The following is a 17,207-nucleotide window of genomic DNA, read 5'->3' on the forward strand; positions in this document are numbered from 1 at the left end:
CATTCATTAACTGACTATGGCCATGAATACGAATTCCACCAAGTTTATCAACTTCCTAAGAGCTAGTGCACATGACATTCGAGTAGACCATAGTGAATTTGTAAAAATATGCATGAATTGGCATACATCAGATATTGAAATTTGCAGAACTAAACTATATGCAATGCAGTCCTATTTTAAGCAGAAAATATAAATCTTATTCTAAATATTACATTTGATATTTACATAGAATTGAATAAAAGAGAAATAAAATGAAAAGTCTTCTTTTTGAATGTTCCTGCAAAACTAGAAAAGCTTGTTAGTGAAGATATATCGGCTTTTCTAGATTTATCTAGTAATATCTGGAAATTACTGGATTTTGCTAGATATAAGTATTTTTCCATGATTCCCTCAGATAAACATAATGAAATATGAAAATGAGATTTGAAAATTCAAAATTGGGGTCAAAATGACCAAAATACTCCTGATAGCAAGACTATGGCCTTGAAACTAGGGTTTTTCAGAAAGATATTTTGTAAAAATGAGGTTTTGAAATTCAAATGAAAATAAATCAAACATAAGGTGATGTGGTATGATTGAAAATAAGAAAATCCAAGTTAGGAATTTCGAAAATGAGGTCAAATGACCAAAATGCCCTCGATAGCAAGACTATGGCCTTGAAATCAGGGTTTTCAGAAAATATTTTGGTAAAAACTTTGGGTTTAGGGTTTAAATAAAATCAAATAAACATAAAATCAACCATGAATCATCCTAATATGATTCTAAACATGAAAAAACCCTCAAAACATGAACTTATACATAAAAAACAAAAAATATCACAAAAACCATGATTTTGGTAGTGTTTTGTGATCCTACGGGCACCCTGTTTTGCAATTTAACTCATCCAAGCATCAAATGAGATTCAAAATTTATAAAAATAGGTACCTACACTTATTATCACCCTAAAATTAGATTTGAATCATAAAAATATATTTTTGACATTATTCCAATTCAAAAATTGCATTTAAACCCTAAAATATGCTATTTTTACCCGCGGGCATGTACCAGTCATGGTGTTAGACCCGAATCAAAGGTCAATTCACCATGGAAATTTTTGAAATTTTACAAAGAGAAAATAGACATAAAAACAAAGAATCTACTTTTTACAGATCAGAAAAATCATCTTCAGTTGGAGAGATATCATTCCAACAATCTGTACTTGAATTTAACGAATACAAAATTAATTAAAACACGTATTTCCGGTTGCAAATACAGAGAAAAATAACAGATTTCATCAAAAATTTATGAGATTTCAGAAGTTAATAATAGACATATAAATAATGAACTTATCTTTTACAGATCATGAATCGGATCTATGGTTAAGGATCTATGATCAACACAAGTTGAATTAGGGTTTTATTAAATCATAACGAGTTCTAAAAGATTGATCTGATTCTCTGACAGAGGCAAATAATCAAACAGTGACAAAAAATTATGAAAAATTTACAGTAAATATAGACAATAACACAAAGCCACTGCAATTTATGTATCTTGAATCAAATATCGGATGAAAGAAATATCACATCTACAATTTATACTTGAATTTGAACAACGATTTTAATCAACAAAAATCCCGATTCGACTTTGTATTTTTCTAACAGAGTTTCTGAATCCCAAAACTTCTGATTTTTTTACAATGACTCACTAACACATCTGTGAACTACATATAAAAAAATCAAAAATTTTAAACACATATTTAAATACGAAACAACATAATTTCTATACATCTAGAATCAAACACATGAAAATATAAGAAAACCTTTAAAAAAAAACATAATTTAACAATGAAAAACAATAAAAAAAATACCTAAATAGCAAACCAAAATCTATTTTAATATTTAAACATATGTAATAAACACTAATATGCTAAAAAAATAAAAAGAAAACAGGGAATCTATGGCTGAAATTAATTTTACCTTTGAAATGAAGGATTTAACCCATTTAACGGGTAAATCGCATATTTCATTGGTTAAGAACGTATAAAACATTCCTCTCATCGATTCTAACGGATTAAAATTCTGGAAAACATCCCCAAATTGAGTTAGATCACTTTTTTGGGTCGATTTTAGGGTTCTTGATAAAAAATCATGGTTGAATTCATGAACTAAAGAGTTTTCATGGTGAAATCTAATGTAAAATCATAACAAATTTAGCCAAAACATAAAAAATACAATAGGGAATTACCTTGGATGATTGCAGCAATGGGGGAAGAAGCTGGGAGGAGAGAGAAGCTCCAATAAAACTACTGAAAAGGCCTAGGAGTCGACCTCCCCTATGGGACCCTTTAAATAGAAAAATATTAGGTTTAATTAAGGTTTTTCTTAATTCTAAAATTGCCCTTTTTAAAACATATCCAAAATCACTAATGGGGGGCAATTTTTTTAGAGAGGATTTAGCCTAATTAGACCCTATCTAAGCCCTAATCAAAACCCTAAAATACCTCTAATGTGGCGCCACCTAGTGTGGGCCTCATTTGTTTTTTTTTTAAAACCCTAATTTTTAAAGCTTTAAAATCAAAGTTAAAAATAAAGAGTAAAAATGGATATTTTAAAAACAACTTTTGACTCACCTAGACATCTAATCTAAGTAGGGCATTAACTAACCCAAAACTCTCATTAAACTTTCCCTAAACTCTCTCAAATAGGGTGCCACCTAGAGTGGGTCCACATTGGATTTTAAAATCCTGATTTTAAAACTTTGAAAATCACTAGTTAAAACCTAAAATAAAAATGGATTTTTTTTTTTAAATCACTTTGGACTCTTCTAAACCTTTAACCTAACTAGGACTATGACTAATCCTAGTCTAACCTCGACTTTATCAAATGTGGCGCCACCCAGAGTGGGCCCCGTTTGGTTTTTCAGAAACGATTTTAAAATTTGAAAATGAGAGGTTTTTCAAAAGAGATTCAGAAGTAAATTTAGATTTTGAAAATTTTGAAATGACACAGAGTTCTGACTGGATCAGAACTCTTCCAGATATGGCACCAACTGAGTGGGCCCCACATCAAAGTTTTGAAAAATTTGAAATAAAGACTGAAAATGTTTTTGAAAAGGGTTTAAAATCAACATGTGAAATTCAAAGGTTTTGAAAATAGAGTTCTGAGTGAACTGAAATTCTGAACCAGAGTCCTAAACCAATTAGGACACTGAGATTTTAAAATTTTGAAAGTCAAACGAAGAAGTTTTTGAAAGATTTTATCAAAACGGGTAAAATAACTCAACAAATGCAGTCTGGGTTAGAGTCCTAACTAAATCGAAACTCCGAAATAGAGTCCTGAATCAACTGGGACTCTACAAAATGGACTAATTTTGGAAAAACAAGTGGAAAAGACAAACTCCATAGTAGACTTTTAACTCGATTAGGACTCTGGGACAATGTCCTGATCGGACTGAAACTCTAAATTTTTTTTGGTATTTTCTGAAAAATAAATGAAAGAACTTGTGAAAACAGTGAAAATAACAAGTATTGAAATCAAACAGAGTTCTGATTCAACTGGGACTCTAGGGAAAGTGTCCTAATTGGACTAGGACTCTCAAAATTTTGGATTTTCTGAGAAAACAAATAAGAGGATTTTGAAAAACAAGTAAAAACAAGATATAATTAAAGTTCAGTTCAGAGTCATGATCTGATTAGGACTCTGAAGAGGAGTCCTAATTCGACTAGAACTCTGAATTTTTTTTGGTTTTCTAAGAAGTAAATGGTGAGATTTAAACAAAGCTTTTGAAAACCAGTGAAAATGAAGTGAGAAAACAAACTTTGGATAGAGTCCTGATTCGATCAGAACTCTGGGATAGAGTCCTGATTCGATCAGGACTCTAGGATAAAATCCCAGAATTTTGAAATTCCATGATAAAGGTATAACAATTTTGATAGATAGAAAGATTTTTGAAAGATTCTCTCAAAATTGAAATCAGGGTCAGAGTCCTGATCCAACTGGGACTCTTCAAACAGAGTCTTGGTTCAACTAAAACTCTGAATTTTTGACTCATTTTGAAAGATTTTTAAAAGATTTGATTAAAAATAGGCACAATACCAACGAAATATAGAGTCCTGATTCGTTTAGGACTCTGAGAAAGAGTCCTAATCTGGTTAGAATTCTAGAATTTTGGCTTAAATGAAAGATTTTGAAAGTCAGATGAGAAGATTTTGAAAACAAGTGAAGAACAGAAGTAACAGACGAAATCAGGATAGAGTCATGATTCAATTAGGACTCTAAGAAAGAGTCCTAATTCGACTGAGACTAGAATTTTGGTCAAAAACAAAGGATTTTGATAGGTTTTCTCAAAAAAACAGGTAAAAGGGGTAGTAAAAGGTAGAATTTTGATCCGACTAGGACTCTAGAAAAAGAATCCTAATCCAATTAGGATTCTAGAAAAAGAGTCCTGATTGGACTGGGATTATGAAATTTTGGCCAAAAAAGAGAAGAATGGGCAAGGATATGACCACAACTGGTTTAAAATTAGAATGGGGTTTTAAAAAGATTCAAAAAGATAAAAATACATAGTCCTGATCTAACTAGGACTCTGAAATTTTTTAGATTTTTGATAAATAAAGGAATCCAGAAGCGACACCACTTAAATGGGTCTCATCTGATAATTGAAATTAATTGAAATTGAGTTTAAAATGAATCCAAATTATTTTCTGAAGAAAACATTTTAAAATATAAGATCCTGGGGGTTGGCAAATGACAAAAATGTCGATTTAAAACCCGGGTTTTGAAATTGATTTTGAAAGAAAAGTTTTAAAAACTCGAATCTGGATTTAATATTTTGAAAACGAGAATTCTGGATCTCGATAATGAGATGACATGACATGCAATGCAATGAAATGATATGCCAAATGCATGCAGTGACCTGCAATGACACATAAAATGTAAACACTGGATAAGGGTAAAAATTTGAGGTGTTTACAGATGCCCCTCTTTGCTACTAAGCCGGTTTAGGGCCGAGCTTAGTGGCAAAGAAAAACACACCAAATTTGGATTATATAAATGCCCCAGTTAGAAGGGTCTGACTGGATATGAAGATTAGCCATGATGAGAATGGTAGATATGAAATGGAGAATAAAGAAGAAAGATTTACTTTAAAGATGTGAGATTCAGGTTTTGCCCTTAACCTAGATGGGATGAGAAAATACCTTGTAGAAGAACGAGGCTCAGGTTTAACCCTTAACCTGATCGAGAAATGGAAATGACGGAATCCTCGACTGAAGAAACCATGATGGGACCTTCGGACTTCCGCATGATAAATCCGATAGGGGTTTTGCAAAAGGATGGAAATTGGGATCCCTAAAGCTTGAAAAGGAGTTGATTTTGGGCACCTCGTTGCTGAGACTAAATAACTTTTGAAATTGATGACCTTTTGCAAGAAAATGATTGGTGGCTTAACCTCGAGCCAAAATTGGACTGTCTTTGGTGCGACAGTAGGGACATAGGGAAGTGTGCGAATCTGAGAGCTCAGGCGCTCAGATTATACCAAAGAAGGGAAGGAACCTTGAAAACCCCCGTTATCAAGTCCTAACAAGAGATGACAAATGACGCCAGGATGTGTCAAAGATGAACCTCAAGCTCTCGCTTCACGTCAGGATAGCTAGAAAATATTGCCAAAATGTTGAAAATTGTTGTTGATTAAAAATGGTTGAAAGTGATGCACATTGTTTTGAAAATATTCTCTCTTTTCTACCTGAAGTATTACCCTCGATTAGGCTTAACTCCGTAGAATCAAGATTCGAATTCAAATTGCTTGCAATTGACTTTCTTTCAAGGAAGCTATCAATTTTCTTGATATGAGCGGAAAAGAAAGTATTCTTGATATTGTAAAAACCATTGGTGAAATAATATTGATAATAGAATTTCACAAAATTAAAAATGATTCTTGGCATATTTGGCAGTCTGATATCCTGAGATTTTTTTCTCATGATGATCTTTTTGCAGAATTAGAGCTCTCTTAGGTTTTTGGGGATTACATTATCCTTCATTTTGGATATGTCCTGATTTTTATCTCTTTTTAGGAGAAGGGTACGTCACAAACTTCTTCATCTTGGAGATGTTCTGGTCCTTCTTTGCCTCAGGGGTTATATTGACGGTATTGACTCATTGGTTGGAAATCTCTTGATGATTGTAGAAATTAAATATCTTTTAGGGTTTGTCGGGAGGCTCATCGCATTCGCCTTCAACTTGGCGGTGATCTGAACTTTCCCTAGAAGGATCTGTCACAAACTCCTTTATCTTGGAGATGATCCAAATCTTCTTTGGCCCCAGGGGTTTGTTATCATCGCAAAATTTTTAACTTTTTGCGAGTCAAACTGACCTTTGAAAAGTTTTTGAAAATAACTCGCATCTGTTTTAAAATGCGGGAAAATTCCGTAGAATGGGACTCGCCTGTCGGTACGAGGTTCAACCGTTCCTGCCACCTTTAACAGGGGTAATTGAACCAAGGATCAATCTTATGCTCTACTCTATTCAACTTGTCTAAATCATATTCTAATTTCTAAATGCACATAGAATCAGGCATGTGCTATGAATTTTCAGAAAATGCACATTTGAAAACATGATGTTTGCTTTGAATGATTGAAATATTTAGAAAATGTAAATCTTGGAAATGATATCACATGAGAAATCGTGAAATGGGATTTGAAATGTACTTCTAAGAGAAGTAAAAATCAATTTTGAGGAATCCTTGACATTTGGTGAAAATCGATTATGAGAGACTTTGTTTCTCTGAATTCAAACTTTGAAATTGAAATTCTAACTTAGAAAATTTGAATTTGGAACTTGGGAAATACTTGAAATATCATTGGCAAATCCATATTCTTTTGAATAAGACTTAGAAAAATTCTAACTTCAAACTTTGAAATTGACTGCATAACTTTGGAAAATTGAGTTTTTGAACTTGAGAAACACTTGAAATATTCTTTGAAATTCAATGCTTTTGGGAAAATCGATTTTGCTATAAGACTTAGGAGATTTTGAGGAATTCAATTTCCTTGACTTGGATTTTGAATTGGAGTTGACAAATGCATGAAATGAATGAATATGGATTTGAGGATTTGAGAAATACTTTTTGTATTTTTGAGAAATGCAGTGCATTTTTGAAGTTAGCCTAAGAGTGTAGGCTGAATGTGGCTAATGTGAAGATAATAAATCTGGGTATCATTCATATTCTGACTATGGCCATAAATACGAATTCCACCAAGTTTATAAACTTCATAAAAGCTAGTGCATGTGCCATTCGTGTAGACCATGGTGAATTTGTAAAAATATGCATGAATCATCATCCATCACACATTAACATTATAAAAAAAATAAACTATATGCAATGCTGCCTAAGCTAAGCAGGAAATGTAAATTCTTATTCCAAAGTTTAATTACAAATTACATCACTATTGAAATTTAAATACATGAAAAATAAAGTCTTCAATGTACCTGCAAAACTAGAAAACTTGGTTAATGAATATATGTTGGCTTTTCTAGATTTATCCAACAATATCAGGAAATTGTTGGATTTTGCTAGATATAAGCCTTTTTGCCATGATTCCCTTAAATCAAAATGATAAAATATGAAGAAATAATAAAAGTAAAATATGAAATTTCGAAATTGGGGTCAAAATGACCAAAATACCCCTAATAACAAGACTATGGCCTTGAAATTAGGGTTTTTAGAAAGATATTTGGTAAAATGCAAGTTTTGAAATTCAAATGCAAATAAACTAGGCTAAAATATGATATGACATACTTAAACACATGAAAATTAAGGTTAGGGATTTCGAAATTTAGGTCAAATGACCAAATTGCCCCTGATAGCAAGACTATGGCCTTGAAATCAGGGTTTTTAGAAATAGATTTTGGTAAAAACTTAGGTTTTATGCACTAAATGAAATCAAATGAGAACAAAATCAAACCTAAAGCATCCTAATATGATTATGAACATGATTAGATCCTAAAAATATATGTTTATGCACGAAAATTCAAGAATATCACAAAAACTGTGATTTTAGCAGTGTTTTTGGATCTTTCAGGAACCCGGTTTTGCAATTTGTTTAATTCAGCCATCAAATGGATTCCAAAATCCATAAAAATTGGTACCTGCACTTGTTATAACCCTAATGTCGAATTGGAATTATAAAAATATTTTTTTTGACATTAAATTAATCCGAAAATTGCATTAAACCCTAAAATATGCTATTTTTGACCTAATTCACCAACCAGTCTCAATCCAAGACCTGAACCAGGGGTCAAATCTCCATGGAAATTTATGAAATTTTACAGCGACTAACTAAGAAGAAAAACAGAGATTTTCCAATTTACAGATCGGAAAAATCATCTCCGGTTAGGGAGAAACCCTTCCGGCAATCTGAAATAAAATATATCACTCTTAACAGGGATTAAAACAGCTATTCCAGATTGAAAATACAGACATAAATAGCAATTTTAAACAAAAATCTTTGAAATTTTAGTGGTGAACAGTATACATAAAAATAATAATACTCACTTTTTACAGATAATGAATCGGATCTGTGGTTTGGGATTTATGACTAACACAAGTCTGATTAGGGTTTTGGTAAACCCTAACGAGTTTTAAATTTAAAAACAGATTCTCTGAAAAAGGAAAAATACTAAACAGTAATCAAAAAATCCGAAAATTTCACAGCAGACAGCTCTATTCAATGTGAATCCATAGCACTTTACAGATCTAAAATCGGATATAAGATGAGAGAAAAATCATCACAGCAAGTTACCTTCTTGATTTTAACCACGATTTTAAAGCTTTAAAAACCCGATTTGATGTTTGATTTTTTTGACAGGGTTCCCGAGATCCAAAACCTCTGATTTTTCTACAGTAACTCATTAACTCATGCATGCACTTCTTGGATCGTTCTTGCTGATTCTTGATGGTTCTTGAGGTTGAATCCATGGTTTAATCCATGAAGGGGATGACACCAATGGCTTGGTGCTTGCAGCTGCAATGGAGGAAGGTGGAGGTGCTTGAGAGGAGAGAGAGGCCACGAAAATTTGAGAGAAAAGAGCCCCTCTTTTGGCCCCCCTTAGGTCCCTTTTTATAGTTTTTCAAAAAGTCACTTAATTATGGTTAATTAAGAGGTTTTTCATTTTCTTAGGACTCTTTCTAATAAATCCACTAAAGGCAACAATTTTTTGTGATTTTCTAACCCTAAATGAACTCTAATTAAACCTTAATTAACACCTAATTAAACCCTAAAAAGTCCAAATGTGGTACCACCTAGTATGGACTCTCATTTGGTTTTTAAAACCTGAATTTAAAACCTTTAAAAACCAATGGTTTTAAACTTAAATAAAATGGATTTTTAAAATTGATTTTGACTCCTCTAAACCTCTAACCTAACTAGGACAATGACTAACCCTAGTCTAGCTCTGACTTACTCGAATATGGCGCCACCCCGAGTGGGCCCTACTTGAGTTTTTTTTTTTTTAAAAAATGATTTTAAAACTTGAAATTGAGAAAGTTTTCAAAAGATTTTCAAAAGTAAACTTTGAAATTAAAATTTTTGAAATGGCATAGGGTCCTAACTGGGTCAGGACTCCTCTAGATATGGTACCAACTGAGTGGGCCCACATCGAGTTTTGCAAATTTTGAAATAAACACTGAAAATACCTTTGAAAAGGGGTTAAAATTAATAATTAAAATTCAAGATCTTTGAAAATAGAGTCTCAGGCGAACTGGAACTCCGTGTTAGAGTCCTGGATTTTTAGGACTCTGAAATTTTAGATTTTAAAAGCCAAATGAAAGAATTTTCAAAAATTTTATCAAGAAATGATGAAATAAGTCAGAAAACACAGTCAGGGTTAGACTCCTAACTCGACCGAACTCTAAAATAGAGTCCTGAACTAACTGGACTCTGTAAAATGACCTAAATTTTGAAAATAATCGAAAAAGACTAAAAATGGAAGTAAAACAGACTTAAAAACTGACTCCTGACTGGATTAGGACTCTGAGACAGAGTCCTGATCGGACTGAAACTTTCAAAAATTTGAGAAATTTGATGAATAGAGGAATTCAGAAGCGACACCACCTCAATGGGTCTCATCTGTGAATTGAAATCGATTAAAATTTGAATTTGAAATGAATCCAGATTGTTTCCTTGAGAAAATATTTCAAAATATAAAGTCCTGGGGTTGGAAAATGACAGAGTATTGAATAAAAACCTAGGTTTTGAAATTGATTTTGAAATAAAGCTTTAAAATTCAAATCTGGATTGAATATTTTGAAAACAGGAGTGTTGGATCTCGAAAATGAGATGGGATGACATGCAATGCTATGTAATGCAATGAGATGTGATGAAATGAAATGCAGAATACATGCAATGATATGCAATAATCTGTGATGACCTATGAAATGGACAAACACTGGATGAGGGTGAAAATTTGGGGTGTTTACAGATGCCCCTCTTTGCTACTAAGCCGGTTGTGAGCCGAGCTTAGTGGCAAAGAAAACATACCAAATTTGAACCATAAAAATGCCCCAGTTAGATGGGTCTGACTCGGTATGAAAGAATTTATTCAAATGATGATGGTAGATATGAAATGAGGAATAAGGAGAAAATTTTATTTCAAAAAGAAATGAGATTCAGGTTTTGCCCTTAACCTGGATGGGACGGGAAATACCTCGTATGGAACGAAGCTCAGGCTTAACCCTTAACCTGACCGGGTTGAAAATGGAATACCTCATCAAAGGAGACTCAGGTTTGTACCCTTGTCCTGATTGGGTGGAAAATGGAATACCTCATCAAAGGAGGCCCAGGTTTATACCCTTAACCTGATTGGGCAGAAAATGGACGGAATCCTCGAAAGAAGAGACCGTGATGAAACCTTCGGATTTCCGCACAATGAATCCGATAGGGGTTTTGTAAAAGAAAGTAAATTGGGGTCCCTAAAGTTTGAAAAGGGATTGATTTTGTGCGCCTCATTGTTGAGACTAATTAACTTTTGAAATTGCCTTTTGCTGGAATTGGTGTCTTAACCTCAAGCCGAAATTGGACTGTCTATGGTGGGACAGTGGGGACACAGGGAAGTGTGCGAATCTGAGAGCCCGCGCGCTCAGATTATACCAAAGAAGGGAAGGAATCTTGAAAACTCCCGTAATCAAGTCCTAAAAGGGATAACAACTGATGTCAGGATGCGCCAAAGATGAACCTCAAACTCTCGCCTCACGTCAGGATAGCTAGAAAATATTGTCAAAATATTGAAAATTATTGTTGATTCAAAATAATTGAAAGTGATGCCCATTATTTTGAAAGTATTCCCTCTTTTCTACCTGAAGTATTAACTCCGACTGAGCTTAACTCTGTAGAATCAAGATTCGAATTCAAATTGCTTGCGACTGGCTTTCTTTCAAGGAAGCTATCAATTTTTTTGATATGGACGGAAAAGAAAATATTCTTGATATTACGAGAGCTATTGGTGAAAGAATATTGATAAAAGAATTTCACAAAATTAAAGAAAATTCTTGATAAATTTGGCAGTCTGATATCCTAGAATTCTTTTCTCATGATGATCTTTTTGCACTCTCTTTTTAGCAGATTGGAGCTCTCTTGGATTTTTCGGGAATTACATCATCCTTCATTTTGGAGATGTCCTGACTTGTCTCTCTTTTTTTTTTTGGAAGGGTACGTCACTGTTATCGTCGCGAAATTTTTTCCCCGTCTTCCCCTCCTTGCGGAAGAGAAAAAGAGAGAAACGCTTTCGCGATTCAAACTTTGACCGGATTTTGGAAATTGTTTTGAAATACTCGCCTCCGTTTTGAAAATTGCGGGAAAATCCATGGGATGGGGCTCGACCTGTCGGTACGAGGTTCGACCGTTTCTGTCGCCTTTAATAGGGGTAATCGAACCAAGGACCAAAACTATGCTTGACTTAGCGAAATTATCAAAGTTATGTTCTATCCTAAATGCACAGAGAATTCAGGCATGTGCTATGAGATTTTGGAAAATGCAGCTTGGGAAAACATGATGCATGCTTGGAAAGAAATTGAATATTTGGGAAAAAACCATCCAGGGTTTTAGAAAATAAAGGAAAAGATGAGAATATGGATATTTGGAAAGATATTTTTGGAAAAAATATGAGAGAAATAAAAGTAGCATACAAACTCACATCCTGCATAAACATTTATGCACATTCAGCACTCCCTAAGAAGCTGACTCTAGATGCATCATTTTGAAAACAACTGTAGGACCTTAATCCTAACTCTAAGTTCAGATCATCTTTGTCCAATCCAGTTATGCCGATATACCCGAATCGAGATCCGAGGTACGTGGCATAGAATTTCCACTCCGGTTCTAAGGTAAGGTTTTCCAACATCCTTGAACGCCTACCGATATACTTCGGACTGTGGCCCGCGGTACGTAGTAGGGGTCAACACTGTTCTAAAAATTACAGACTTTTAGATGCAAACAGAGGACATCTCGGACACCACTTTTACTTTTTACAGTTTCGGATTTTGAGAAACACACAAAGAGAAACCATAGCCCTAAGTCGATCCAAGATCTCAGAGGCCCAAATTAGGCTCTGACACGTGTCCCGGACTCTCGGATTTTTGTCAGTCATAAAAAAATCAGAAAAATCTGAAAAAATCATATTAAAAACTAGACATTCTCCCGAGTTCAGAACATCTTTAGAATTGAAAATCGAATCTCCCATGAGGGATATCTCGATTTTACAAGTCGGAAAATGATTTTCAAAACGTATCCCGGGTAACAAAACCCGACTTGCCATTTTGAATATTTACCGCAGTAAACAAATTCAAATGCCTCCTAATTTTTGGCAACATTTCAGGGACACCTAAGGGCGCATTCCGTGATTTTTTTGGGATTTTTAATAAAAACTAAATGCATGAAATGAGGTGTGGACTGACTGACAAAAACAGGGACCTACTGAAAATAAGCAGAATTGAAATAAATGCTAAATTAATCCTAATTAATTCATGAAATGTACTAAATGAATGAAATAAAATGCAAATTAAATCTAGCTAACTACATGCATGTTAAAATCATCAAGGAAGTATAATTATGTATTTTTATATATGTCGTTTTATGAGAATAGCTCAATCCATCCCTCGGATGAGCTCTTTCTTCAAACGACAACACGAATCAAACCAAAAGAATTATCATAGTGAAATCAATAGGAATGGAAGCTTACCTTGTGTTCTCCAGCGGTTTTGGAACTCCCAAAATGAGTGGCTACCTTGATAATGGGCTCCAGAGGGGCGTGAATCCAGAGGAAACCAAGAAATAATGAAAATGGAATTCTGAAGTTCAATTCTCAATCAGGGCTCTCAGAGTGAAAATGCTAAATCCAAAAGAAGCTCCTCTAGGCTGGGCATGGGGCCTTGTATTTATAGAGATTTTTGGAAAATTTTGAAATTCAAAGAAGCTTAATCTGAGCCCTCCATGTGGCGCCATCTCAGAGGGTGTTGTCTTGGAGTTTGAAATTCAAATTCTGCTTTATTCTGGAAGGAGGAGAGACTTCCATGTGGCGCCATCTTAGAGCATCCACATTGCCATGTGTCAGAAGGTAGTTGCAGAGGAAGCAGAAGACGCCACCTCAGAGGGGTTTGAATTCTACTTTTTCTGATGAAAGGAGAGACTGACATGTGGCGCCATCTCAGAGCATCTTCATTGACATGTGTCAGAAGGAAAGGCAGAGGATTCAGATGGTGCCACCTCAGAGAGAGTTTGAAGTTTAAATTTCTGCTTTTTCTAGAGGAAAGGAGAGACTGCCATGTGGCACCACCTCAGGGTGGCTCCTACAATGACATGTGGCAAGAGGGAGGAAAAGGGACACGTGGCACCATCTCACACAAAATAGAAAAGGTGAAGTTCAGGCTTTGCGCCACCTCAGACTGGAGTTTGAACATTTGAATTCTAGCTTTCTCTGAAGGAGGCAGAAAATGACATGTGTCCTCTACTTTTTCTAAGGAAGGCAGAGAGAGACACATGTCCCTTGCTTTTTCTGAGAAGAGCAGAGGGTGACATGTGTCACTTGCTTTTTCTGATGAAAGCAGAGAGAGACACGTGTCCCTTGCTTTTTCTTAGAAGAGCAGAGGGTGACATGTGTCACTTGCTTTTTCTGAGAAAAGCAGGGAGTGACATGTGTCTTCTACTTTTTCTAAAGGAAGCTGGAGATGACATGTGTCATCTACTTTTCTGAGAAAAATAGGAGGGAGACATGTGTCCTCTGCTTTTTCTGAAAGGAGCAGAGATTGACACGTGTCGCTTGCTTTTCCTGAGGAAAGGAGAGAGTGACATGTGTCACCTGCAGGAGACATAATTCAAATGGTGCCACCTCAGGGGAGACAAGTTCTACTTTTTCTGAACAGGACAACACATGACACGTGGCATCTCATGGTGACCTTGGAATGACACATGGCACAGGGTGAAGATGGTAGACATTGACACGTGGCATAAAATAAAGAGGATGACTAATGACATGTGGCGGCATCTTAAGGTGGTCCCACACTGACACGTGTCAAAGGGTGGCAGAAGAGAGAAGGTGACATGTGGCGCCAACTCTAGGTGAACCCTATGCTGACACATGGCAGGTAAATGGGAGGAGAGAGAAAGGACAAGTGGCACCAATCTAGGGGACAAGGTTCCTATTTTTTTGGGTTTTTCAAAGTTCAGGTTTTTCAAAAGAAAAGTCTATGTGACACCACCTCAGTGTGGGTCCCACATTGCTTCTTTATTGAAATAAGAACAAGACAACAACCTCTTTTTGGAATTTTCATAAAATCTGGGCTAATTGGTAAAACAGGAATTTTTGGAAAGAGTTGGCCCCTGTAGGGCAATTTTGTAAAAGGAAGATATTTGAAATTGTCAAAAGGGCAAAATCTGAGATAAGGTGGCTGAAATCCATATTAAAACTATCCAGATCATTTTCCTGAGAAAATATTTTGACATTCAGAGTCCTGGGGGTAAAATGGGAAGAATTGATAATTTTGAAGACCCAGGGTTTTGAAATCAATTTTGAAAAGAATTGAAATTCTAATCTGGATTGAAAATTTTGAAATCAAGAGTTCTGGACCTCGAAATGACATGCTGTGCAGTGCAGTGATTTGAAATGCTCATGCAATGATAGGCAATGTCATGTCTTATGCAATATAATCTTGAGTCAAGACTCGGAGATGTCTGTCTCCTGTCAGGAGTAAAATTTTGAACATCTAAGCTAAAAATAGGGAAATTTTGAGAGTTGCAGATGAAATTTAGACTTTTGCAAGGTCCAGGCTTAGAAAATGACCATTTTGCCCTCCGGCGATTTCAAAGGTTGAATGATGATGCTTGGTGGAAATGTCGGGGAGGTGAGTGAAAATTTGGGGTGTTTACAGATGCCCCTCTTTGCTACTAAGCCGGCTCATGGCCGAGCTTAGTGGCAAAGAAAAACACACCAAATTTGGGCTATACATAAAAATGCCCCAGTTAGAAGGATCTGACTGGGTGTGAAGAAATTAGCCCGAGGAAGATGGTAGATATGAAGCGAAGAATAAAGAGGAAAGATTTGATCTATGAGAGCGAAGTTCAGGTTTTTGCCCTTAACCTGGATGGGACAGAAATACCTCGCATGGAACGAAGCTCAGGTTTTGACCCTTGACCTGATTGGGGAATGGAATATCTCATCGAAATGAGACTCAGGTTTGTACCCTTAACCTGATTGGGCGGAAGATGAAATACCTCTTCAAAAGAGGCTCAGGTTTGTACCCTTATCCTGATCGGGCGGAAAATGAAATACCTCTTTGATTGAGGCTCAGGTTTGTACCCTTATCCGGATTGGGCGGAAAATGGAATACCTCTTTGAATGAGGCTCAGGTTTGTACCCTTATCCTGATCGGGCGGAAAATGAAATACCTCTTTGATTGAGGCTCAGGTTTGTACCCTTATCCTGATCGGGTGGAAAATGAAATACCTCTTTGAATGAGGCTCAGGTTTGTACCCTTATCCTGATCGGGTGGAAAATGGAATACCTCTTTGAGTGAGGCTCAGGTTTGTACCCTTATCCTGATCGGGTGGAAAATGAAATACCTCTTTGAATGAGGCTCAGGTTTGTACCCTTATCCTGATCGGGTGGAAAATGAAATACCTCTTTGAATGAGGCTCAGGTTTGTACCCTTATCCTGATCGGGTGGAAAATGAAATACCTCTTTGAATGAGGCTCAGGTTTGTACCCTTATCCTGATCGGGCGGAAAATGGAATACCTCTTTGAATGAGGCTCAGGTTTGTACCCTTATCCTGATCGGGTGGAAAATGGACTGGAATCTTCGAAGGAAGAGACCATGATGGAACCTTCGGATTTTGCACAGTAAATCCAATAGGGTTTTTGCAAAAGGAAGGAAAATGGGGTCCCTAAAGCTTGAAAAGGGATTGGTTTTGGGCGTCTCATTGCTGAGACTAAAATCAGCTTTTGAAATTGCCTTTTGCGGGAAATGATTGGTGGTTCGACCTCGAACCGAAATGGGACTGTCTATGGTGGGACAGTGGGGACACAGGGAAGTGTGCAAATTTGAGAGTTCATGCTCTCAAAGAAGGGAAGGAATCAAGTCCTTAGGAGGGATTTAAATTGGTGTCAGGATGCATTGAAAACGGACATCAAGCTCTCACTTCATATCAGAATAGCTAGAAAATATTGTCAAAATGTTGGAAATTTTGCTGTTGATTCAAAATATTTGAAAATGTTGCACATTTTTGCAAAGATATTCTTTCTTTTCTACCTGAAGCATTACCTCCAAACAAGGTTCACTTCGTAGAATCGAAATTGGAAACCCAAATTGTTTGCAATTGACCTTCTTCAAGAGAGCTATCAATTTCCTTGATATGAGCAGGAAAGAGAATTTGATATTATGAAAGCAATTGATGAAAGAATACTGATAATAGAATGTCACAAGATTAAAGAAGATTCTTAATAGACTTGGTAGTTTGATATCCTGAGAGCTTCTCTCTTGATAATCTTTCTGCACTCTTTTGGCTCTCTGGTGTTTTGGCTGCATTATCCTTCATTTTGGAGATATTCTGACTTTTTCTCTCTTTCTTTTTCCTCTCTTTCTCTCTTTTGGGAAGGGTACGTCACAAACTCCTTCAACTTGGAGATGTTTCGATCCTTCTTGGACGATGGGTTTGGAGATCTTTGGCTGATGGCTGAAATTAAAT

Source organism: Nuphar pumila, chromosome 13 (assembly GCF_984573655.1).
Source record: "Nuphar pumila chromosome 13, dmNupPumi1.hap1.1, whole genome shotgun sequence".
Taxonomy (NCBI): Eukaryota; Viridiplantae; Streptophyta; class Magnoliopsida; order Nymphaeales; family Nymphaeaceae; genus Nuphar; species Nuphar pumila.